The 26,270-nt window shown below is 36.8% G+C and overlaps 1 protein-coding gene across 3 annotated transcripts in view; it reads left to right on the forward strand.

Moving 5' to 3' along the window:
* WASF2 (WASP family member 2) overlaps positions 1 to 26,270 on the forward strand; it is a 100,712-nt gene that overhangs the window by 39,789 nt on the left and 34,653 nt on the right. Inside the window, exon 2 of one of the 3 annotated variants that reach the window (XM_077150661.1) lies at positions 20,848 to 20,988. The exons of 1 other annotated variant lie outside the window; for it this stretch is intronic. The gene's annotated coding sequence lies outside the window, so the exon portion shown is untranslated. Of the gene's footprint in view, positions 1 to 596; positions 2,347 to 20,847; positions 20,989 to 26,270 lie in introns of those variants that run through there. One more of the 3 variants, XM_077150662.1, reaches the window with a different exon arrangement.

Raw genomic sequence — 26,270 nt, forward strand, 5'->3', positions numbered from 1 at the left:
TACGTGGGACATGACATCCAGGGGTGAAAGCGTCCCTGGCGACATGGGAGATGACTCCCAGGGATGAATGCAGACCTGGCACCATGGGATCAACAATTCCATCCTGACCAAAAGGGGAAAGAGAAGTGTAATTAATAAAGTATCAATGGCAGAGACAGTTCAGATAGTCGAGAGGCTACTTGGGGGGTTGTTCTTATGTAAGCTTCAGTTAGACCTTGCTACTTACCATAATGTGCCACCCCTCATCCAGGACCATTCCAGCCAATCCTAAAGAATACCTAGGGCAATATAATAAGATTCCACAAGAGTTTCATGCACTAACTCCCTACCCCATATTAGTGACAGACCCTTCTAATATCAAAAACTTAGAATTACCATAGCCCAGACACCCCTAAGGAGAGATATGGAAAGATCAAAGGTGATGGTGGAGTTATACGTAAAAGATAGGATTTAACAAATGAATATGAATACTGAGTCATTAAATTGATATCTCTTTTAGTCTCCAGTGTTTTGTGTGTGTGTGTGTGTATATATATATATATATATATTTTTTTTTTTTTTTTTGCATAGGCAGGCACAGGAAATTGAACCCAGGTCTCCGGCATGGCAGGCAAGAATTTTGCTTGCTGAGCTACCATGGCCCACCCTAGTCTCCAGTATTTTAGAGCATCTAGAAGTAAAAACCTAAAATTGTGAAACTATATCCCATGTCAACTCTGAAATATGTTCTATGACTAATTGTGGTGCTGTTCTTTGAAATTTATAGCTTTTTTGTATATATGTTATTTTTCACAAAAAAAAAAAGAAGGAAAAAAGTCGATGGTGATGATAAAAAAAAATTTAACCCCTCTAGCCCGCCTATATTCTGGAGCAGCTAGAAGGAAAAATATGAGGATCGTTTGGTAGCCCATGTCAAACTCTGGGATATGTCTTGCAACTACTTGTTGAAGAGTGCTTTGAAAACTATTGCTTTTTCATTTCTTTGCTTTGTATATATGTTATGCTATACAATAAAAAAATAAAACAAACAAACAAACAAAACAGATTACATTAAGGCCTTCTCCAAAGTCCTGAAAAAAAAAAAAAGTATAGTGTCTAAGCCAGCGGTGAAAGTCTCCCTGGCAGTGTGGGGGATGATCCCCAGGGATGAGTCTGGCCCTGGCTCCATGGGATCAGTAATGCATCCTGACGAAAAGGGGGGAAAGAAGTGTAACAGATAAGATACCAGAGGCTGAGAGATTAAAAAATAGAGTCTAGAGGCTACTCTGGAAGTCACTCTTCTGCAGTCTTCAGCTAGATATCGCCACCTGTCATAACTTGCCAAATTCCAACCAAAACCATTCCAGCCAATCCTAAAGAACACTTAGGACAATATATAAGATTCTACAAAGGTTCCATGCACTAGGGTAACTTTCTAGAAACCTACAGCTTCCAGATGGATCCCTGGATAAAATAAGTCCTGAAATCTAGAGGGCCAACCTCTCCAGAACATCAGCTAGATCCATCTCCCCATCCCATATTATTGATAGCCCCCTCCAACATGAAAAACTTCAAATGGGCATAGGCCAAATACCATAAAAGAGTGGGAGAAAGATCAAAGATGATGGTAGAGTTATATAGAGAAGGTAGGGTTTAACAAACATGTATGATTGCTGAATCATAATGTTGATATGTCTTTTAGTCTCCAGTATCTTAGAGCAGCTAGAAGTAAAAACCTAAAATTGTGGAATTGTAACCCATACCAAACTCTGAAATTTATTCTACAGTTTTTGCTGTGCTTTGACGTTTATTGCATTTTTGTATAAACGTTATTTTTCACAAAAAAGAATAAAAAGTTGACTGTGATGATAAAAAATATTTATTCCTTCTAGCCTCCAATGTTCTGGTGCAGCTAGAAGGAAAAATCTGAGATGATGGTATGGTAGCCCATGACAAACTGTGGGATCTGTCTTATAACTGCTTAAGTTATATATTGCTTTGAAAACTACTGCTTTTTTCTTTCTTCGCTTTGTGTATATGTTATATTATACAAGAAAAAAGTTTAAAAAAAAAAGCAAAGTATTGTATCTGAAGAGTTATTTCCATTATCTGACAATTCTCCCTTTTGTGGAATATGTCATTCCCTAAAAGCAGCTAACACTGTACTAAATGTCAGCTACTGCTTTAAATTGTTTACATATATTTACTACTTTATTTATCCCAGTAATCCTGCAAGGTAGGTACCAATTATTAATCACTCTTTTACAGATGGGGAAACTGATACACAAAACGGTTCTGGATTGGGATCCTGGATTGAGGGGGAAAGTTCCTGTAAAGAACATCATTGGGACAATTGGTGGAATTGAAGTATGGACTTTATACTAGATAATGTTGTATCAGTGTTAAATTTCCTAATGTGATAACCATAATGGAGTTTTTCTTAGGAGATAACTACTGAAGAGTTTATAGATAGTGGCACGATGTCTATAACCTATTATCAGATGGTTAAGAAGTTAATAATGGTGTGTGTGTGTGCGTGCACATGTATAGATAAAGTAAATGTGGCAAAATGTTAATAATTGAGGAATTAGGTGACAGGCATATGAGAGTCCTTTGTACTATTCTTGCAACTTTTCTCCAAGTTTGAAATTACTTCAAAATAAAAAGTAAAACAAAAACTTTCCCAAGGCACACAGGTAAAGAATATATATAACAGTGCTGGGATCTGAACATAGGCCATTTGGTTCCAGACTCCGTGTTCTTACTCACAATGCTAATTTTCTGCTGTTTTCATGATACGAGATAAATGAGGTATTTCTGTACTGAATTTTTAATAATTTGGACTGTGATTGGAGTCTGAACATTGAACTGTTTTTAGCAGCTCTGCCTCCTGGTTCTCCAAGAAAAGGGTGCTCACATAATTTATTGTGTAAACTAGTTCACTTGTAAGAGCTGTTAATAAATACTCTGAGATAATTGATATAAACTGGTTCACTATTGCATATACCAAAACAAATGAACACCTTAAAAGAATACCTCTTGGCAGAGTTTGGTTTTAACATTAATGTGTTAGGACATGATAATTGCTTCATTATAATTGAATTTTGTTTACCATAGAGTCGTGTTTACACGTTATGAATACTTTCTTTTTCCTTCTACAGCAGATCCCAGGACAGACCCTGATGCACTTTCGTGTTTTCTTTTCTTGATTTTGCTAATTCTTTTGCATCCTTTTAGACCACTTGGAAGTAGTCTGTGTAAAACTCATCCAGTTTTTTTAAAAATTGGCATTTAAAACAACAAATATTAAAACATTTTTTATTAACGTGATTTCTATAAGAAGAGCTGGTAAATGCATCTGTACTACTTGATTGGCAGAGTGCAATTACTATCGTCCGCTTCTATCTGGAAATAACCTTATTATATGACATTGGAGTCTGTGTTGATGTTTGTTTAAAAAGGATTATACCAATCTAGAATCAAAGGTGTTATCTGCTGTCTTGTTGATCTGTTGGCCAGGTAGTGTCTATCACCGTTGTTTTAATTGTACTTACTTGTAGTAACACTCTCCTGGAGCTATGTTCAATTAAAGACAATGACCTCCTCTGATAGAGGATTAGTATTTTTTGTTCAGTCTGTAAACAAGCTTTTTTTTTTAATTAAAAAATTTTTTTATTGAGATGCATTCATACACCACACCAACCATACAAAGTACACAGTCATTGGCTCACAGTATCATTACATGGTTCTGCGTACATCCCTGTGTTTGATTTTAGAACATTTTCGTTACTCCAGGACAGAAATAAGAATAATAATAAAAAAGAAACCCAAATCCTCCCCTTTCTCATATTCCCTCCTATTGTTGACCTGTAGTATTGTGTAGTAGATTTGCTACTGTTTATGAAAGACTATTAAAATATTACTGTTACCAATAGTCCATAGTTTGCAATAGCTGTTTTTTCCCATTTATCCCTCTATTATTTTTTTTTACATTTGTAAAAAAAATTGCCAAGAGATGGAAACAGCCCAAATGTCCATCAACAGACGAGTAGCTAAACAAGCTGTGGTGTATACATACAATGGAATATTATGCAGCTGTAAGACAGAATAAAGTCATGAAGCATGTAACAACATGGGTGGACCTTGAGGACATGATGCTGAGTGAGATTAGCCAGAAACAAAAGGACAAATACTGTATGGTCTCACTGATATGAACTAACATTAATGAATGAATTTAGAGAATTTCAGTTAAGAACAGAGAACATCAAGAGATGGAAATAGGGTAAATTTTGGGGTAATTGAAACTGAAGGGATTGTGCAACAGAAACTGATTATAAAAATTCAGAAATGAATAGCACAATACTACCTAATCGTAGCACAGAAATATTAGTATACTGAATGAAGCTGAATGTGAGAATGATAGAGGAAGGAGGGCTGGGGGCACAAATGAAACCAAAAGGAAAGATAGAAGATAAAGACTGAGATGGTATAATCTAGAAATGCCTGGAGTGTTCAATGATAGTGACTAAATGTACAAATTAAAAATTGTTTTTGCATGAGGCAGACCAAAGGATGTCAGTATTGCAGGGTGTTAAAAATAGATGGCAATTCATATTTTAAAACTTTAACTTTGTGTGAGACTAAAGCAAAAAAATGTTTACTTGGTACAAAATTTATATTTTGACTGGTACATTTCCTAATATAACTTATATGAACAGTTTAATTGACACCATAAGTACATGGAACCTTGAGTAGGGCATGATATTTTGTAGATTTGTCCAGAGTGATGCCCCAATAAATCCCAGAGTGATTTAAACAGTGAATAAAAAAGTATTTGTAAAGTTCCCTTGGGAGAATGGCAGGAAAGGGGGAAATTCAACTTCCCCATTTGGAGAATTCCTGATATTCTCTCCAGCAATGGGAACAATGAAATCAATAGACCGAGCCCTCAATCTTGGGGTTTGTTCATATGAAACTTATCCCCTCAAAGGATAGACTAAGCCTACTTAAAATCAAACCTAAGAATCACCCCCAGAGAACCTCTTTTGTTGCTCAGATGTGGCCTATCTCTCTCTCAGTCAACACGGCAAGCAAACTCACCGCCCTCTCCCTCTCTGTGTGGGACATGACTCCCAGGGGGGTAAACCTCCCTGACAACGTGGGACAGAAATCCTAGAATGAGCTGGGACTCAGCATCAAAGGATTGAAAACCTTCTCGACCGAAAGGGGAAAGAGAGAAATGAGACCAAATAAAGTGTCAATGGCTGAGAGATTTCAGAGTTGAGAGGTTATCCTGGAGGTTATTCTTATGTATTATATAGATATCCCCTTTTTAGTTTGAGGTATATTGGAGAGCCTGGAGGGAAGTGCCTGAAAATGTAGAGCTGTGTTCCAGTACCCATGTTTCTTGAGGATGATTGTATAATGATATAGTTTTTGCAGTGTGACTGTGTGATTGTGAAAACCTTGGGTCTTATCTATGATCTAGACAGAAGACTAAAACATATGGATTCAAAATAAATAAAAGGGGAACAAATGTTGAAGTAAATTTAGTAGATTGAAATGCTAGTGATCAATGAAAGGGAGTGGTAAGGGGTATAGAAAAAAAATAGGGAGAACAAAGGCTAAAATATATTGGGTATATGGAAATACTAGCAGTCAGTGAGAGGGAGGGGTAAGGGGTATGGTATGTATGAGTTTTTCCTTTTTGTTTCTTTTTCTGGAGTGATGCAAATGTTCTAAAAAATGATCATGGTGATGAATATACTGCTATGTGATGATATTGTGAGCCATTGATTGTACACCATACGCGGAATGTTTATATGTTAAGAATGTTCATGTTTGTATGTTGTTTGGGTTTGATAAGACAAAACAAATTAAATAATTAAAAAATATTACTGTTGCCAGTAGTCCATAGTTTACAATAGCTGTGTTTTTTCCCATTTACCCCTCTATTATTTTTTTTACATTTGTAGTGGTTCATGGAATAACTTATTTACAGGCATGACTTATTTGCACTATCAGTCAAATTTACCTACAATATGTTGCTGTTTCTTATAATCCCAATTCCAAATTGCCATAACCTCTGTCTATTCAACCTCGTTAACAACTCTGTACATATTAGGTAACCACTCCCCCTTCTCTAGCTTCTGTCTCTCTCTAGGTACCTTATATTCCATGTTTTTTCCCCATGTGTGTCTCTAAACAAGCTTTAAAATTTCAGTACAGTCTTCTCTGGATTTTTAAAAATTGAACTATCTCTTTGCTTCTTCTACCTGATGAAATGTATATTGAACCAAGTATTCATCCAACAGGATAGGAGAGGGTAGTACAGGACAAGGAAGCTGAAATTTAAATCAGGTTGTTTTCCTTCCAGTTAGCAACTATGGTGTGAGATTTGGGGAAGGAATAAAGTAAAACAATGACTATCATAGTTTTTTTTTTTTAACCCTATAATGATTTTTTTAAAATGTGCTTTTATTGTAACAATAGTCTTAATAACAATTGATTTTTATTTTTTAAAAATAATATATATTTTATAGTTCAAAGTCTTATCCCTGCTGATTTTTTTCTTTAAATTCAGTGAGCTGCTATATTTAAAAGACTAGAATTTTTTACATCGAATTTCATGAATGAGAATGGCTCTGAAATAACCAATTTTTACTTAATTTCTAAAATCTTTATTTTAAAGATATCTATAAATGTCACTTAGGTCAACCATGCATTAATCAAAATCTAAATTAGCTGTTAAAATAATAAAATACTTGATTGACTTATATGATCCTTTTTATATTTTTCATTTGATTCTGGAATCAATAAAGTTGTTTTCTTTGGTGTGGTAACAAATATGTGTATGTGTATATATATAGTTAACAAAATTTGCCATGTTAATCATTTAAGTGTAAAATTTAGCAGCTCCAGTCAAACGGTTGATTAATCCAAATCAACTGTTAAGATAATAGAATACCTGATTGGCTTAAATGATCAGTTTTGTATTTTTCATTTGATTCTAAAATCAATAAAATTGTTTTCTTTGGTGTGGTAACATATGTATATGTATGTGTATATATATTTAACAAAGTTTGCCATGTTCACCATTTGAGTGTAAAATTTAGAGGCACCAATTATTTTTAAATGTTGTACTGCCATCATCACCTTCCATTACAAAACTTTTTCATTATCCAAAACAGAAACTCTACCCTTTAAACCATTCCCCTTCCCCCCTTAACCCTCAGCCCCCAACCCCAAGTAACTTCTGATCTACTTTCTGTCTCTATGTTAGCTTATTCTAGATATCTCATGTAAGTGGAATCATACAATATTGCCCTTTTGTGTTTATTTCATGTAGTGTGTTTTCAAGGTCCATTCATGTTGTAGCATGTATCAGAACTTCATGCCTTTTCATGGCAGAATAGTATTCTGTTGTATGGTTATACCACATTTTATACCCATTCATCTAAGGACACTTGGGTTGTTTCCACCTTTTGGCTGTTGTGAGCGAACACTGCTGTTTTGAACGTTGGTGTAGAGGTATCTCTTTGATCTCTACTTTTAGTTCTTTGGGTGCCAGGTCATATGGTAATTCTGTTTTTAACTTTTTGAGGAACCCATTAGGTGCTTTTGAAAGCCACACACACACAATTCCCTATCTAAAAGTATCCTATATTCTGACACATAAGACACATGAAAATATTGCAGTATTGTTGAATCCGAATCTTCATGTCTGGATCCTTATCTCTGCCATTGCTCCATTCTTCTAGCCATTTGTCTTTTTTTTTTTTATGCTCTGTGGTGGGGTTACATTTCATTCTTTTTCCATGTGAGTATCCCGTTATTGCATCCCCATTTGTTGAATTTTTTGTTTGTTTGTTTTGTTGGTTTCTTTGTTTGGGGAGGTGCGTGGGCCAGAAATCAAACCCAGTTCTCTCACATGGCAGGTGAAAATTCTACCACTGTACTACCCTCGCATTGCCATTTGTCTTTGTAACAGTAATTTTTGTTAGTAAGTTAGGGAATACTATGAATTCCATGTCATAAAATGCATGGCGCACTTCTTAGCAAAATGGACAAACTCTTAAGAAAAGATAATTGAAGACATAACTTGAAAAGATTACTGCAGATAACTCAAGAAGAAGTAGAAGTGATGATGGTAGCTCAACATTGTGAATATAATTAATAGCACTGAATTATGTAAATTATAAGGTTGATTACCAACAGTGATTAGGCTCAGTGACCTAATCTGGTACATGGAACAACATGGATGAAACTTGAAAACATCACGTTGAGTAAAATAAGCCAGATACAAAAGAACAAATATTGTATGATCTCAATGATAAGAAATAATTAGAATAAGCAAACTTGTTGAGTCAGAATCTTGAATATAGGTTACCAGGGGCCAGGGATGGGGGTAGGAAATGGGGTATTAATGCTTGAATTGTACAGTTTCTATTAGGGTTCATGATGAAGTTTTGGTAATGGATGTTGGTGATGGTAGCACAACATTGTGAACATAATTAACCATATTCAACTATATATTTGAATGTAGCTAAAGGGAAATTTTAGGTTATATATGGTACTGGCATTAAAATTTTTTTTTAAATCCATGGACCTGCACAACACAAATAGTGAACCCTAAGTTAAACCATGGACCATAGTTAATAGTACAATTATAAAAATATGCCTTCATCAGTTGTAACAGATGTTCCACACTATTGAAAGGTGTTAATAATAAATGGCATATCAGAATCCTGTATTTTAGGCATGGTGGTTCTGTAACCCACAGGTTCTCTTAAAAAAGAAGAAGAAATGGAAAACCTCCAAGTACTGAATAAATTGAAGCTGTATTTAAACAGTTTCTCCCAAAGAAAACACCATGTCCAAACAATTTTTCAGAAGAATTCCATCCAATTTTCAAGATACAGTGTAAGGTTTACACTCCACTTTTCCATGCCATGTCGATTGTGATGATAAATGCATTAGCTGTATGGTGATATTGTGAACCATTGATTGTACACTTTGGATGATTACATGGTATGTGAATACATAAACATAGCAATAAAAAATAATTTAAGAAAAAGATCATAGGAGAAGGTGGAGTTATAAAAGAGAAGATAGGATTTAACAAATGACTAGACTCCTGAATCATTATATTGATATTTCTTTTAGTCTCTAGTGTCTTGGAGCAGCCAGAAGAAAAAAACTAAAATTGTGGAACTGTAATTCATACCAAACTCTGAAACCTGTTCTATAACTAATTGTTGTGGTGTGCTTTGAAATTTATTGTTTTTTTGGTATATATGTTATTTTACACAGTAAAAAAATGAAAAATTAATGAATTAATAATGAAAAAAAGCCTACCTTCCCTCAAAGAAATCACAGTTTATTGCTGTTAAAACTGTAATGTGGGCGGGCCACGGTGGCTCAGCAGGTAAGAATGCTTGCCTGCCAAGCCTGAGGACCCGGGTTCGATTCCCCATGCCTGCCCATGTAAAAAAATAATTAAAAATAAAATAAAATAAAATAAAACTGTAATGTAGGATGGATACTATAATAGAATGCTTTTGGAGTAGAGGAGGGCTTGATTAATTCTTTTTGGGGAGCAGGCTCAGTGTGACTTCATGGAAGCAGTGACGTTTGAACTGGGTAGGGAAAGATTAATGAAATTTCAAAAAGCGAGAAAAGGTAAAAGAGTAACATTCTCAAAAGTGGGAAATGTCTTGAGTGAAATCTCAGGGACATGAGAATGCAGGGCTTCTTTGGTGAACGGTGGCTGGAGTGTAGAGCATTGCAAAGATGTGGCCAGAGAGGAGGCTAAAGTATGTTGGTGTTAGATAGTGAAAGGTCTTACATACCATTTATTTGCCCTGATCGTTTCCTCTCACATTTTTCTCAGCCAGTCTCAGGATTTTAACATCTCTAATCTTCCCCTGATTCTCAAATGAAAAATTTTCAGGATTTCTTCTGTATAGGGTATTGATAAGTCTAAAATTTGGTCATATAGTTTTACTGTAGTAAAATACTAGTACTTTGTTGTACTACTAGTACTTTGATTATTAGAAGGCCACTGCTCCCTATTCCAAGCTTTCAGAGAAAGTCTTGATCTCAGACTTTTAGAGAATAAAAAGTAGCTCCTTCCTAACAACAAAAAAGGGTTGAGGATGCTCAACCTCATTAGTAATCAGTGAAATACAAATTAAAACTGCGACTGTGTACTGTTTTATATCCACCAGACTGGCAGAAACTAAAGTTTGACAAAAAGTGTTGTCAAGTATATGAAGCAGCCAGAACACTGATTGTAAATGGTTATATGGTTAAAATGGTGAAAGGAGTGTAAATGGGTTCAGCCGTTTTGCAGAACAACTTGGCATCATGTCACAATGACGATGCACATACCCTGTGACCCAGCAATTCCATTCCTAGGTGTCTGTCCTAAAGAACTCTTGCACGTGTACATCAATACAAAAGTGTCCATAGCAACTGTTGACAATAATAAAAACAAACAAACAAAACATCCAAATTGGAAAAAATCCAGTCAACTTTAGATTGGATAAATCATGGTATGTTCATACAGTGGAATACTGTATAACATAAAAATGAGTAAATTGCAGCTATAGCAAAAAAGATGAATTTCAAGAACAAATCATAGAGTGCAAAAAGAATACTATGATTAGATATGTATAAAGCAAAAAAATGTAAAAAAAAAATACCGTTTAGAGATACAAATGTGATAAAACTGTAAATGAAAACATGGGAAAAGTAAAGACAAATTTCAGGAAGGGAAGGAGGTAGGTTTGGGGAAAGGCATGCAGAGGACTTTATAGCTAATGATAATAATAGTCTTAAACTGGGTTATATAGGTACACAGATATTTGCTGTTTCATGATTCTTTATACTTTACATATATTAGAAAATTTTTGTATCTATAAATGATTTTAAAGCATTAAGAAAATATCAGATATACCTGATCTAGTCTAGTGTTTCCCCTACTTCTGCTTTCACCATACACATTTCTCAGAATGTAAGAATTGAGGCCCAGAGTGATTAAGTAATTTAATTTTTTTAGATAAGGCTTATCAGTAACAGATCCTGGTCTCAAACTCTGTATAGAGAGCATTCTATCATATTAGGTTGCAAGTCTCCTTTTATGTAAATTCTGTCGCTCGATTAGAAGTTCTTCCACTTGGACTGCTGCTCAGTCCTTCACCCCTTCATGTTGTCTGTTCTCCACACTGCTGCCAGAGAGAGCTTTCTAAATGCAAATCCAATCATGTCACTCCCTGGCCTCAATCTTAAATAGCTCCCTATAGCTTTCAGCACACTCCAAGTGTTATAGCCCCGCATACAAAGCTCTCTGTGCCTCAGCTTCTGTCTGCCTTATTAACCTCATCACTCATGACTTCTGCACTTAAGCCACACCAGGCTATTTGCTGTTTCTGGAACACTGTTTGCCTCTGTATATGCTTTTTTCTCCACCTGGAACTTGGCCACTTAACTAACCTTATTTGTAACACAACTCAGGTATTAACTCTTCCAGGAACCCCTTCTAACTGACTCTTCCCTCCTCCCTTAACCTGAGCTGGATGCCTCTATAACACCTTGAACTTAACTTTGGTGGTCACATTTATCACAAAGTTTTATTGTCCCTTTATTTATTTATCTCCTTTGGTAGCTTGTGAACTCAGTGAGGGCAGGGGCAATGTTGAATTATATCCCCCGTGTGTGGTATAGTGCCTAGTACATAAGGTTTGTCTAATGAATGAATGAACAATGAACAATCATATCATTTCATACAAGTCCCACATATATTCGGAAGTTGTCATTTGTTTGCCAGATTCTTGCTAGCATAGATCCATATTTATAAATTACTTGTTATTATTGGACTCAGAGAAGGATAAGGCACAATTTCCAAAGGAATTTATTTCTTCTCTCAGGAAGAAAGAAAGAAAGCCTCATGGGTTGATAGGTAGGTAGGGAAAAAGTATTGAAGGGGACTTCCGGGTCAAGATGGCATTTTAACAACGTGCGGGTTTTAGTTCGTCCTCCAAAACAACTACTAAATAACCAGAAACAGTACAGAACAGCTCCTGGGGCCACATCAGTGACCAGACACACAGCGTACCCCAGTCTGGACCAGCTGGACCGGCTGCGAGCACCCCTCCGAACCATGAGTTCCCAAAGCTGTGGCGGCTAGCGCCCCTCCCCCACAGGCCGCTTCCCAGAGGAGAAAGGAAAGGACTTTACCAGCAGCAGGGACTGGGCACAATCAAATGCCAATTGTGGAACTAATTAACAAATTCTGACTACTAAAAATAGGCCACCAGCTTAGGTGAACCTGATCAAAGCAGAGGTTGCTCATTTTTGCCCCTGCGCCAAGGGGGCAGGACTGACAGAAAAAGGGGGAAAAATGAAAAAAGAAACAGAGGTTTTTGTGGCTGTGTATCTACAAAGGTTTGACTGCCTCTGGATACAGTGGCAGGACTTTTCAGGCTGCAATTGCCCCAGGCATAGGCAGAAGTGAGCTCTTTTGGGGGCTTGTCTGGAACCTGTGCCTTCCCCAGGGGAGGGGTGAAGCCCAACTCAGGTGGAATCCCTCCATCAAGGAATTCAGACACCAGGGCTTGGTAATGTGAAGCCATTAAAACCAGCCTACAATCTCTCCTCTGTCTCCACCACACCCCCAGCAGGGAGAGTCTGCCAAAGTTAAAAAGTACCGCATCATCTTATGCTGGTGGGACCTGCAGTAAGACAAGCGCCACACACAGGGCAGGATAAGAAAAACAGAGTCCAGAGACTTCACAGGAAAGTCTTTCAACGTGCTGGGTCTCACCCTCAGGGAAAACCGACGCAGGTGACTCTTTCCTCCTGATAGGAGGCCAGTTTGGTCTGGGAAAATCTGGCTGGGGTCAATAATATCTAAGTAGACCCTCCTAAGTGTTGCAGGGGGTGGGAAGGCACCACACAAGCAGGGCAAGAAACAAGAAAACAAGACCTGAAAAATTCTCCTCTGTTAAACAAAACTTAAGCTAAAGGTCCAGATAAAGCTGAATGAAATGTCAAAGAACAGATAGACAGCAAATTCATCCAGCAAGAAAACCTTAGATAAAAGAAGTGAAAGCAATCTCCAGAATAAACTAATTAAGGTAATTAAATGCCTAGATGCCAGCAAAAAAATAACAAATCACACTAGGAAAATTGAAGATATGGCCCAGTCAAAGGAATAAACCAACAATTTAAATGACATACAGAAGCTGAAACAATTAATTCAGAATGTATGAACAGACATGGAAAACCTCATCAAAAACCAAATCAATGAATTGAGGGAGGATATAAAGAAGGCAAGGAAAGAACAAAAAGAAGAAACTGAAAGTCTGAAAAAACAAATCACAGAATTTATGGGAATGAAAGGCAAGGTAGAAGAGATGAAAAAAACAATGGAAACCTACAATGGTAGATTTCGAGAGACAGAACATAGGATTTCTGAACTGGAGGAAGGAACATCTGAAATCCGGCAAGAAAAAGAAAATATAGGGGAAAAAATGGAAAAATATGCGCAAGGGACTCAGGGAATTGAAGGACAATATGAAGTGCATGAATATACTTCTTGTGGATGTCCCAGAAGGAGAAGAGAAGGGAAAAGGAGGAGAAAAACTAGTGGAGGAAATTATCACTGAAAATTTCCCAACTCTTATGAAAGACTTAAAATTACAGATCCAAGAAGTGCAGCGTACCCCAAAGAGAATAGATCCAAATAGACATACTCCAAGACATTTAATAATCAGAATGTCAGAGGTCAAAGAGAAAGAGAGGATCTTGAAAGCAGCAAGAGAAAAGCAATCCATCACATACAAGGGAAGCCCAATAAGACTATGCGCAGATCTCTCAGCAAAAACCATGGAGGCGAGAAGACAGTGGGATGATATATTTAAATTACTAAAAGAGAAAAACTGCCAACCAAGAATTCTATATCCAGCAAAACTGTCCTTCAAAAATGAGGGAGAAATTAAAACATTTTCAGACAAAAAATCACTGAGAGAATTTGTGACCAAGAGACCAGCTCTGCAAGAAATACTAAAGGGAACACTAGAGACAGATACGAAGACAGAAGAGAGAGGTGTGGAGAAGAGTGTAGAAAGGAAGACTATGAGTAAAGGTAAAAAGAAGGAAAATTAAATATGACATATAAAATCCAGAAGGCAAAATAGTAGAAGAAAGTACTACCCATGCAGTAATAACACTGAATGTTAATAGATTAAACTCTCCAATCAAAAGACATAGTCTGGCAGAATGGATTAAAAAACAGGACCCATCTATATGCTGTCTCTACTCAAAGGACACGAGGCCAAGGGCACAAATGGACATTTACACACCAATGTTTATAGCAGCATTATTAACAATTACCAAGAGATGGAAGCAGCCAAAATGTCCGTCAACAGACAGTTGACTAAACAAACTGTGACATCTACATAAGATGGAATTTTATGCAGCTGTAAGACAGAATAAAGTTATGAAGTATTTAACAACATGAATGGACCTTAAGGACATTATGCTGAATGTGATTAGCCAGAAACAAAAGGACAAATACTGTATGGTCTCACTGATATGAACTGACATTAGTGAATAAACTTGGAATATTTCCTGAGTAACAGAGACCATCAGGAGATAGAAATAGCGTGAGATATTGGGTAATTGGAGCTGAAGGAATACAGATTGTGCAACAGGACTGAATATAAAAACTCAGAAATGGACAGCACAATACTACCTAACTGTAATGTAATTATGTTAAAACACTGAATGAAGCTGCATGTGAGAATGATAGAGGGAGGAGGGCTGGGGACATAAATGAAATCAGAAAGAAAGATAGATGTTAAAGATTGAGATGGTGTAATCTAGGAATGCCTAGAGTGTATAACAATAGTGAAATGTACAATGTACAAATTTTAAAAATGTTTTTGCAAGAGGAAGAATAAAGGATTGTCATTATTGCAGGGTGCTGAAAATAGATGGTAATTAATATTTTAAAATGTCACCTTATGTATGAGACTAAAGCAAAAAATGTTTATTTGTTACAAAATTTATATTTTGACTAGAGCATTTCCTAATATAACTCGTGTAGATAGTTTGATTGAATGTCATAAGTACTTGGAATCTCAGGTAGCACATGAGATTTTGTTGGTTTGTCCAGAGTGATGCCCCGATGAATCCCAGAGTGATTTGATCAGTGACTGGAAAAGTATTTGCAAGCCCCCTTCGGGGAATGGTGAAGAGTGGGGAGAAATTCAACTTCCCCAAGTTGAATTGATATTCTCACAAGCAGTGTGGACAACCAAAGCTATAGGCTGAGCCCCCAGTCTTGGGGTTTGTTCATATGAAACTTAACCCCACAAAGGATAGGTCAAGTCTACTTAAAATTTAGGCCTAAGAGTCACCCCCAAGAGAGCCTCTTTTGTTGCTCAGATGTGGCCTCTCTCTCCAGCCAACATGACGAGCAGTCTCACCACCCTCCCCCTCTCTGCGTAGGACATGACTCCCAGGGGTGTGGACCTTCCTGGCAACGTGGGACAAAGATCCTGGAATGAGCTGAGACTCAGCATCAAGGGACTGAGAAAAACCCTAGAATGAGCTGAGAATTAACATCAAGGGATTGAGAGAACCTTCTCGACCAAAGGGGAAAGAGTGAAATGAGACTAAGTGTCAGTGGCTGAGAGATTCCAGAGTTGAGAAGTTATCCTGGAGGTTATTCTTAAGCATTAAGTAGATATCATCTTGTTGTTCAAGATGTAGTGGAGAGGCTGGAGGGAACAACCTGAAAATGTAGAGCTGTGTTCCAGTAGCCATGTTTCTTGATGATGATTGAACAATGATATAGCTTTCACAATGAGACTCTGTGAATGTGAAAACCTTGTGTCTGATGCTCCTTTTAGGTACTATATCAACAGAAGAATAGAACATATGGAATAAAAATAAATAATGGGGGGAACAAATGTTAAAATAAATTTAGTTTGAAATGCTAGTGGTAAATGAAAGCGAGGGCTAAGGGGTATGGTATGTATAATCTTTTTTTTTCTCTATTATCGTTTTATTTTTTTTCCTGTTGTCTTTTTATTTCTTTTTCTAAATCGATGCAAATGTTCTAAGAAATGATGAATATGCAACTATGTGATGATATTAAGAATTACTGATTGTATATGTAGAATGGAATGATATCTTAATGTTTTGTTTGTTAATTTTTTTTAATTAATAGAAACAGTTTAAAAAAAAGAAAAAGAGTATTGAAGGGGAGGAAGCAGGAAGCTGATTTGTAAGGGAAAGGAAGGGTTCAGAGGCTTATTAACGTTTCAGGCCAGGTGCCTGGAGATTTTAATGACAGCTCGATTTCTTTCAAGCTTTGGACATGTGCTAATTTTCATGACCTACCCTATTCTGACTTTCCTTGGCTTTTTTGGAAATTTATTTCCTTTGGTTGATAACTATCGTTTTTCTCTTTTCACATTAGGAAGTTAGAGCTTTGGTGCACCTGCATGAATAAAAGGGATGTGGCAGATAGCTCATGTTGGGCAGGGTAGCCTTGGTTTTTAATTTTTAATTTCTCATCTGCTCTGCCCTCAATTGGACCCTGATCACTTACTGGACTTGGAGAGTGCACATATGCCCTGTCTTGTGAGCTGGTGAGCTGCCAGGAAGTTCAGTTTTAAAGCAGAGGCTCAACTTGGGCTATTCTGATTGGGACCTCTATCCTCAGGAAACAGGGCTATAAGACTGGGAGTCCCTAGATACACTCTGTATCATCACCCTAGTGAGAGCCAGACACAAAAGCCACCAACTCTGGGGCTTCATTCATTTCACAAATATATGCTGAACTTTCTCTCTGTGCCTAGCTGGTGGTTGGCACTAGGATGAAAGATGACTGCTGTCACTAACCTCAAGAAACTCATAGGCTAATGAGAAAGCAAGTAAGAAAACTAGTCATTTTAATCCTGTGTGATGGTATAGGGCTGCATAAAGTGTTATGAAAGTTGAGAGAACCATGGAGAGGTCTGGTCTGTAGTACTGCAGGGAAAGGATATGTGTGTGTGAGGATATGGTGGGAGATGAAACTGGAGCCATATGAAGGGGCCATATCGGAAATGATCTTTTCTACTTCCTCAGATAAAAGAGAATAGTAATAGAAGTTTTTTTTCATTCATTCAATGTTAGGTATTTAGTGTTTCTCTTAATATTGTGTCTTGAGTAATTGAGTTTTATCATGTTTTCTTTGATTTTTTTTTTTCTCATTATGATATCTGAATTTGGAGCCTGCTTTATTTTTGTAGTTTGAGTACCATCTGATCAAAACCCACACTCATACATTGTGGAATGGATGATGCATTGCTTTTAAGGCAGCTTGGAAGGAGGAGGATTTAAATGACCTCCAAAGCCTAATGTCAGGTCCCCATGTCAATGTCATTGCAACTCATGCATGCATGGAGAGTGGGAAAGAGAATTTAATTATGGAGGAGGGAATTGTAACCCTGCTTCAATGGGTAGTTGAAAGTCCTAGGCCCGCCCCTTAGCCTGAAAAAAGGACTTTCTGCCAAAGAGGTTTTAGGGAGGGCCCACATAAATACAGTCCATCCTCTGGGGTGTGTGGTATTCTTTTGCTTCCACAGGTGCAGAATAGGTACACCAAATAGTATTCTGATCTCCGTTGAACAGAATTTGGCACCTTATTCCCCTTTTTCAGAAAATCAATCCTTTTAAAGCATAGAACGTGGCAATTTTAGGTCAGTAGGCATTTAAAGACACCTTTTTTAAACTTTCAAGGGCTGGCCTAATAAGATATATTTTGTACAAAAATACCAGTGTTCTCAAGATGAGAGAAGTCATTTAAATTTTGAAAGGGGTTTAGTTTTAGCTGCTGGTGCATCTTTTACCTGTGAAATTGCTCTTTTGTTGTTTCTTAATGATACTGCCCTTCTTGAGTACTGTGATCATCATCAGGAATCAGGCGCTGTTGCTTCTGCTCCTCTGGTGACTATTCAGAGTCCCTTGCAGTGAACCCACAGCAACCCATGTCACTATTGTCTCGGACTACAAAATAGCTTTCTGTAGTTAATCTGGGTGATAGCAGAAGCCAGCCTTATGTAGTTGGGAACTACTCCAGTATGGCTACTACAATCTGAGTGACCAAAGCAGTTAGTCACAGTAAGCCTCACCTGTTCCATTAATTTGTTTTGGAAATGGTTTCAGTAGGCAGAGCTACTACCCCTTTGGCTTATTTTTATTTATTTATTTATTAAAAAAATAAGAAACAAAACACCATGCATAATCAGTAATTCACAATATCATCACCTAGTTGCATATTCATCATTTCTTAGAACATTTGCATTAATTTAGAAAAAGAAACAAAAAGACAATAGAAAAAAATAAAACGAACACAGGAAAGAAAAAAAAAGATTATACCTTTGGCTTATTAATGCAAGGTCTGAACAGGAAAATCTATTTCAATAAAATCCTTGAAAGTGCTAAAAGCACATGATCCTCTTTAGAACTTTAAGTAGAGCTTTTCTATTTTGGAGGGAAAGTGCTGCGCAAACATGACCAGTTACTGTACAATATATATATTCATACAATTCTTGCTGTTTTTAAAGTTTGGGAAAAAGTTCTGTTATAATCTAAATATTTTAATTATAACCCATATCTTAAAATAATTCTTATGGATAGATTTTGGAAGAAGAGGGGGAAAAGCAAAGCTTTTTTAGTTCCTCATCTGTGGTCCCTCCATTTAAATAGCAGTTCTTCAGGGCACAGATCATGGCAGATCGTAAACATTTAGCCATGCAATTTATTTACCCTTGGTCACCAAGAGTAAAAACCAAACAGCTAGATGACTCTTGAGGGACAATGCTATATAACAGCAAACTTGAGGGACCAGAGACTAGAGAGCAAAAAGAATGCTTGGGGGTAGTCCTAGAGAGCTATGATTGGTAGTAACCAAATAGAAGGTAAATAATGGAACATATAGGCTACTATACCAAAGGTAAGCTCTAACAAATTTTGTCTTAGAATTGTCATTCCAAGTAAAATTTTTGTGATGATTGGAAATGCCACAGAATTTATCTCTTGGCCTTTTGTCCCATTAAGGCATTAGAATTTAAAACAGTCCCCTTAACATAATTTATAGCAGACAAGAAATACCAGTTCAGTTAGGGCAGGTGGTATTTAATTACCTCTCTGTGGGTGTGGGGCTGTTTCCAGTAAAATACTTTGTGGTTGATATCACAACATGGATCCATAAGGTACAGCTTTATATATATTTTTGAAAAAGAGACATCAATTTCTTACATTTTTCTAATGTCAAAGGGTAATTTAAAATATTAATGCTGAAAAGATTAGGATATTTAATTTATTTAGCTAGATAAGAGTACATGTATATATTATAATCACTTCCTTTTTACAATTAAAGTAATTGGATTATATTTAATGAGCTATTTACATTTAATTTTAAAAGACTTATCTTTTCAGTATTTCCCATATGCAGAAAGAGATGGGGAAAACTCGTTTTTGATATAATTATCTTGGCGTGGGCTAAATAGGAAAAACAACTCAACTGTACCTTTTAGAAAAAGGGTCAGAAGATTATTATTTTAAAATTTACATATATAGTTTAGAGATTACCCATAAGGATGTGTTTTGGTGCATTGTGAAAGAAGATGAAAGATTAGTGCTTTAAAAAAAAAGTTCCTGCTGATAAGATTTGATGAGCTGAGCACAGAAGGAAACATAAAGTGATTCTCAAGGACCCTGTAGATAAAAGTAACCCATCAGAAGAGACAGAACCCCAAATGCCCAGCTGTTTGTAAACAGGAGTTTGTTTGAAAAGCAATAGCATCTAAGTATATTATCTGAGGCTGGCACTTTAAATGAACCAGTGTTTATGTTGTTTAAAGTTAAAGATGTGAAGCCCCAGAGCAGTTGGCTAAAATTAGGTGTAGAGAGGGAGAAGGCGCTATGTGTTATCTTCATTAACACCATTTCAGTTTTAGGATAAATATGGCAGGAAGGCTTTCTTGTGTTAGCATGCATAGTCTTTTTTTCAGGAAAAGGAACTAGTCAGGGGTTTGGTAGCACTTGTGTATGAAGATGAGAAACATGGGCCTGTTTGTCTAGCTTCTTGGTTTGGGTGTTTTGTGAAGAGTCTTTCTGATGTTATGAAAAGAACATGAACTTTGGACACAGATGGACCTAAATTTGAAAGCTAACTATTTGTGTGACTTTGAGAAAGTTATAGAAATGCTGTGAATTTTAGTTTTCTTGTGTAAAATCAGACTTATTACCTTGCAGATTTGTTCTTAGAATTAGAGATATTCAAGAAAATGTGAGCAAATACCTGGCACATTTTAGGAACTCTATAATATTTATTGAGAATACACTATATGATATTAAGTTTTAAGAATCCCGTCCTTTGCTCCAGAAAGCTGCTGTTGCTGCTACTTCTCTCAGGCTTCAAGATGTTTTGTTTTTTTGGTCTTCTACCCAAAGAGTATGCGCCAAAATCTGTGCTACAATACAGAATGTTATGACTGCCGTAAAAAAGATTCAGCATACTTTTTTGGCACTTTGGGGAGGAGAAATGACTTCAAACTAGAAGAGTCAAGGAAGGTTTCTCAGAAGTGGTGACATTTGCCTTGGGCCTTTAAGATGAAAGGATTTTGTAAAAAGCCATGCTGTAGTAATAGTCCCTTTGAGACTATTTTGCTGTCAAAGTACATAAAGTAAAAAATATTGATTGACTCTTGACTGACTTTGATTTGAAAGACTGATACCCTTTGTCTTAATCCTTAAAATTGCTGTAATGTAAGCAGAGTCCGTCTTTTTTCATTTCTTTTTCAGCATTTGTCTCCACACTTCTGGAGAACCTGTTTCAGAAGATAAGAGCCCCATCCACTTTTTGACCTCCACTGAGGCCGTAGAAGGAATCCTCAGTGTTCTTTAATCTGACCTGGTCTTAGATTATTTCATTACAACTAAGAGGTGAGTCCAAACAAACTCACCTTTCTTTTGAATTAGTAATAATGAGAGCTATCAGTTACTGAGTACCTGCTGGGTACTAGACACTCTTTTAGGAGGCTTACATATGTTATCTCATTTTTTTCTCAGAACCATTCTAAGAGGTTTTGTTTCCCCCATTTTACAGATGAGGTTTAGAAAGATTACAACCCAAGACCACATAGCTAGTGCCTCAGAGAATCTTTGCTTCCCTTTGCTGCCTCTGGGTTCACTAGGTCAAGCAGTATTGGTTTGTTATTATAGCAAGTACCCGTATGAGTGTGCTTAAAAAAAAAGGAGATTTTCTGTCATTGTTTGCAATTATGACCATTCAAAAAATAAATGTTACTCAAGAACGTTATATACTTATGGTGATCCTATCAATGTGAATGTATAGTTCCTTCTTGTTTATTTGACTTTAGGGCACCTACTTCTAAAAGTACCCCATGGCATAAACTTATTGAAAATAAATTGAAATTAATCTAATTTTTAAATATTTTATAATACTTCTGTGATTTGTGGGCCTCGCAAAACTAGAGTGGAAATCAATCCTCACTTAAACAGGCAGCACAGGACTATGATCCCTGGAAGAAGGGAAATAGAGGGGGTAAGCCCTGTGATTACCCTGGCTTTCTGCCTCGATGCATATCCTGGGCCTTGGCGCAGAACTCCATGTTTTGCTGAGTTGAAGAGAGATTGTAGTTCAAGGGAGGCTGAAGTGGCTGGAAGCTGTGAGAGTTTAGGAGAGGAGGGAGGTAAATAGAAAATTTCTCTAGAAATCTGTATAGGGTCCTTTTGAGTCTTTTCTGAACACACACACATGTCTAGGGTCAAACTCCAGAGGTTGGGGAGTGACTGGGAAACTACAAGCTAACTGGCTCCTGGAGCAGGAAGTTGTTTGAATTCCTATCATCCAGAGTAGAGAGCCCGTATTGATCTTTGTAGACATTCCAGAAGGAATCTTTGTAGAGATTCCAGAAGGGCTACATTTTAGAGTAAAGGCCCCTCTAGACCTGTCCTAACACAGCTTCAAAACAAGTTTCAGAGGTACCAAACTGAATCACAAAATTTAGCTGCCTACTAAACACTCTTGAAGACAATAGCCAGACACTCAACAATGTAAAATTTACAATATCCAGCGTCCAATCAAAAGTTACTGGGCATGTCTCTCTCCAGCCAACAAACAAGCAGTCTCACCATCCTCCCCGTCTGTGTAGGACATGACTCCCACAGGTGTGGACCTTCCTGGCAACGTGAGACAGAAATCCTAGAATGAGTTGAGATTCAGCATCAAGGGATTGAGAAAAACCCTAGAATGAGCTGAAACTCAGCATCAAGGAATTGAGAAGACCTTCTCAACTAAAAGGGGGAAGAGTAAAATGAGACAAAGTGTCAATGGCTGAGAGATTCCAGACAGAGTCGAGAGCTTATCCTGGAGGTTATTCTTACACATTAAGTAGATATCACCTTGTTATTCAAGATGTAATGGAGAGGGTGGAGGGAACTGCCTGAAAATGTAGAGTTGTGTTCCAGTAGCCATGTTTCTTGAGGATGATTGAATAATGATATAGCTTTCACAGTGTGACTGTGTGATTGTGAAAACCTTGTCTGATGCCCCTTATATCTACCTTGTCAACAAATAAGTATAACATATGAAATAAAAATAAATAATAGTGGGAACAAATGTTAAAATAAATTTAGTTTGAAATGCTAGTGATCAATGAAAGCGAGGGGTAAGGGGTATGGTATGTATAATCTTTTTTTATTCTGTTTTCGTTTGATTTCTTTTTCTATTGTCTCTATTTCTTTTTCTGAATTGATGCAAATGTTCTAAGAAATGATGACTATGCAACTAAGTGACGATATTGTGAATTACTGATTATATATGTTAATGTTTTATTTTGTTAATTTTTTTAAATTAATAAATAAATAAATAAATAAAAGTTACCAGGCATGCCAAGAAGTAAGAAAATGTGACTCATATCTAGAAGAAAAATCAGTCAATAAAAACAGACTCAGAAATTGCAGAGATGACGGAATTAGCAGGCAAGGATATTAAAAAAGCTGTTAAAGTATATAAAGGAAAATGTAAGCATACTAATAAGGAGGTCTGTATTTTAGCCTGGTAAATAGGTGGATATGGTTTTCCTCTGTCTTATTTTTATTATCTTTGTTCTACCACGGTGGTTGATGGTTTGGTAAAATTTGAATATTCTTTAATAAGCCGAAGTTATAGAATTGCAGCATTTTAGAGTTGGAAAGAATGTGTACAGATCATCTTGTCCAACCTTTTCATGTTATAGAAAATGAAATATATATTATAGATTCTGAGAAGTACATTTTTCCACATTTTAACATCTCTTGCATTGTGATGCATTTTACAATCAATGGTATCTTAGGTTTGATAAAATACGGTAGAAGCCTGTTGGAATTGGGAGTTTTCCATTAATTTCACAGTGATAGAGTTCAGAACTTCTGTTTATCATATTATCCTTACCTGGAAAACCTTCTCTTCTTTATTCTTTATATCTACATGCTGTCCAGTTCAGATTTCTTTTCCAGAAAGTGTGTTCAGTTCCTTCAGTTCATGGTGATCTCTTCGTCTTTTCTGTTGTCGTCATTGATTATACCATTCATTTGATAATCATATTCTGTCTTTTGATAGCTCTTCTATGTCATACTGCAGTTTTTTAAAATTTGTTATATTGTTATTTAACTGTAGTTTTATCAGTCTTAATTAAATTATAAACTCATCAAGTCAAGTATGGTATTTTATACTTTGTGTCTTCTATTGTCTACTTGTTAAATATTCATTAGTTGACTGAGGGTACTATAATTAGTAGTTAATCATTAATACAACTTGAAGTGTTGAGATGCAGTATTGTGTAATGGTTAAAAGAACTAGATATGAAGTATTTAGAATAGTGCCCTTGCACATAGTTAAGTGTCAGATAAATGTTAACTATCACAACTACTACTATTACTACTACTTCTACAATTACTACTACTATTTTAATGATTTCTTCTGTGCTGGACACCGTGCTAAGCATTTTATGCATACATTTCATTTTTCTTCATAACAACCTTAAAAACTAGGGATCGTTATACTAATTTAACAGGGGAGGAAACAGATTGATAGATTAGACTTCTTGACAAGATTCCAAATCTAAGTGACAGTGCTCAGTTGAAGTCTGCACCTCTGTCTCTTAAAAATCCCTGCTGTTGCTATTCTACCCCACTGCCTGTTAGATTTTGAAGGCTTTGTTAAGTGCTTAGTAAACTGGGGGTAGAAAGAAAGGAAGAGGTACTGATTTTCTCCTCTACTCAAGGACTGTTCCTTATAAATCCTATCTATGTCTTGAGTGGTGAATGAACCTTGTGAGAGAAAGTAGATGTACAGCTGCCCTTTGCTGCTGACTCTTAGTCAGTTGCTGCTGGTTTGTCTGTTAGTGACAGATGAGTGTGTGACACTTTTTCAGAAATGAATTCTTGTTACAGCTGACCAAATAGAATAGTTGATGTCGAATTGCATGGCAGTGTGCTTCCTAATTCTACTCCTTGTTGCTCAGATGTAGTTGTGATTGCTAGGTCTCTCTTCTCACTTTATTTGGTGTATTAATGGTCACATCAGTACTGGTGCCTGCTCCATGAGCCCATGGTGTGTTTGTATATTGCCCTGAGCTGTCAGCAAAACATTTTGCTGAATTTCTTTCTTTCTTTCTTTCTTTTTTTTTTTTGGATGCTCTGCAACTTTCTTTTCCCTAGCCGTTTTCAGTTGTTTAAAGAAGATTTCTTATTTGGCCTTTCCATTGCAAAAAGGAAGCAGTTACTGCAGAGAGAAGTTTGAAATATGAAGTGAAGGCATTTAGAGATTAAAATGAATGGTTAGACAGCTGGCCAGATGAAATAAGACTTACTCAGTGCCTAATGGGAAGTCTCAGTTCTTATTATCTCCTTTCTCCCTCATTTTCAATGTATCTAAACCACAGTGCCTTGTCTATAGGGAGCAACTCTACTTGCAAGAGCCAGAATAGAGAGGGTATAGCCTCGCCTTATCTCTTTTATCCCTGAGTAGGATAGCAACATGAAATTAACCACTCTTCCATAAAAATTAGCTGGGTACTCCCATATTGGCTGTCCTTTTCTCTGGGAGTCTAGAATGCATGCCCATGTTTGGCTTCCTCCCAGGGATAGTGAATCAGACCCAGGTACTTGAGAGGGGATACCCTTCACATCTCTCCTCTTATCTCAAAATTTGAGGCACTACCAACTGGAGATCACTGTTTTCTGTCACTGGCTATAAATAAAATAGGAAGTATTTGAAAATGAAGAGTACTTTATTGACATATTTCTAGTAATCTTGTGAACTGATTTGTTGAAGTTTGATACCATTTAGAGGGGTTAGTTTGTGTGTAGGTGTTTGCTTTTCAGAGCAGCTTGGTGGTTATTTTTCAGGTTAAACTCTTATGTGAATTTAATGCTTAATTGATGATTATGACTGAAAGAGATCTGGTTCCTGAGTACCCACAAATGTGTTAGGGGTAAGATTTCTCCATTTATGAGTATATTTATTCTAAATGTATATGTATCCACCCTGTGGTAGTTAGGTTCAGGTGTCAACTCTGCCAGGTGAAGGTGTCTAGTTCTATTGCTGTGGACATGAGCCAGTAGCATGTGAAGCTCATCTGTTGTTGATCATCTACAGTCGGCGAGGAGCATGCCTGCTACAATGAATGATGTTTGATTTAATTGGCTGGTGCTTGAATGATAGAGCTCAACTTAGCACAGCCCAAGCAGCTCAGCATACCTTATCTCAGCACTCCAGCTCAGCCCAGGCCTTTGAGGATGCAGAAAGGAATCACTGTGGGGAAAGTTGTTGGAACTCAGAGGCCTGGAGAGAAGGCCAGCAGAGATCTCCCTGTGCCTTTCCATGTAAGAATGAACCTCAGTTGAAAGTTAGCTGCCTTTCCTCTGAAGAACTATACATTTGTAACTAAATAACTACCCTTTTATTGAAAGCCAGTCCATGGCTGGTGTGTTGCATTCTGGCAGCTAGCAAACTAGAAATACTCAGAGTAAAAGTAAGCTCATTTAGATGGGTACTTTGAAATAGTTCACATCATACTATTTTGATTTGAGTATTAATAGAAATTGGCATTACATTGGGGAAGTAAAGTGAACTTGTGTCCATGACAAAGTCATTAACGACAACACTGTATAGAACCTGTGTGATTTAAGTGGCTCCGTAATAGAGCACTTGGACCAAG

Source organism: Tamandua tetradactyla, chromosome 2 (assembly GCF_023851605.1).
Source record: "Tamandua tetradactyla isolate mTamTet1 chromosome 2, mTamTet1.pri, whole genome shotgun sequence".
In the NCBI taxonomy this organism is placed as follows: domain Eukaryota; kingdom Metazoa; phylum Chordata; class Mammalia; order Pilosa; family Myrmecophagidae; genus Tamandua; species Tamandua tetradactyla.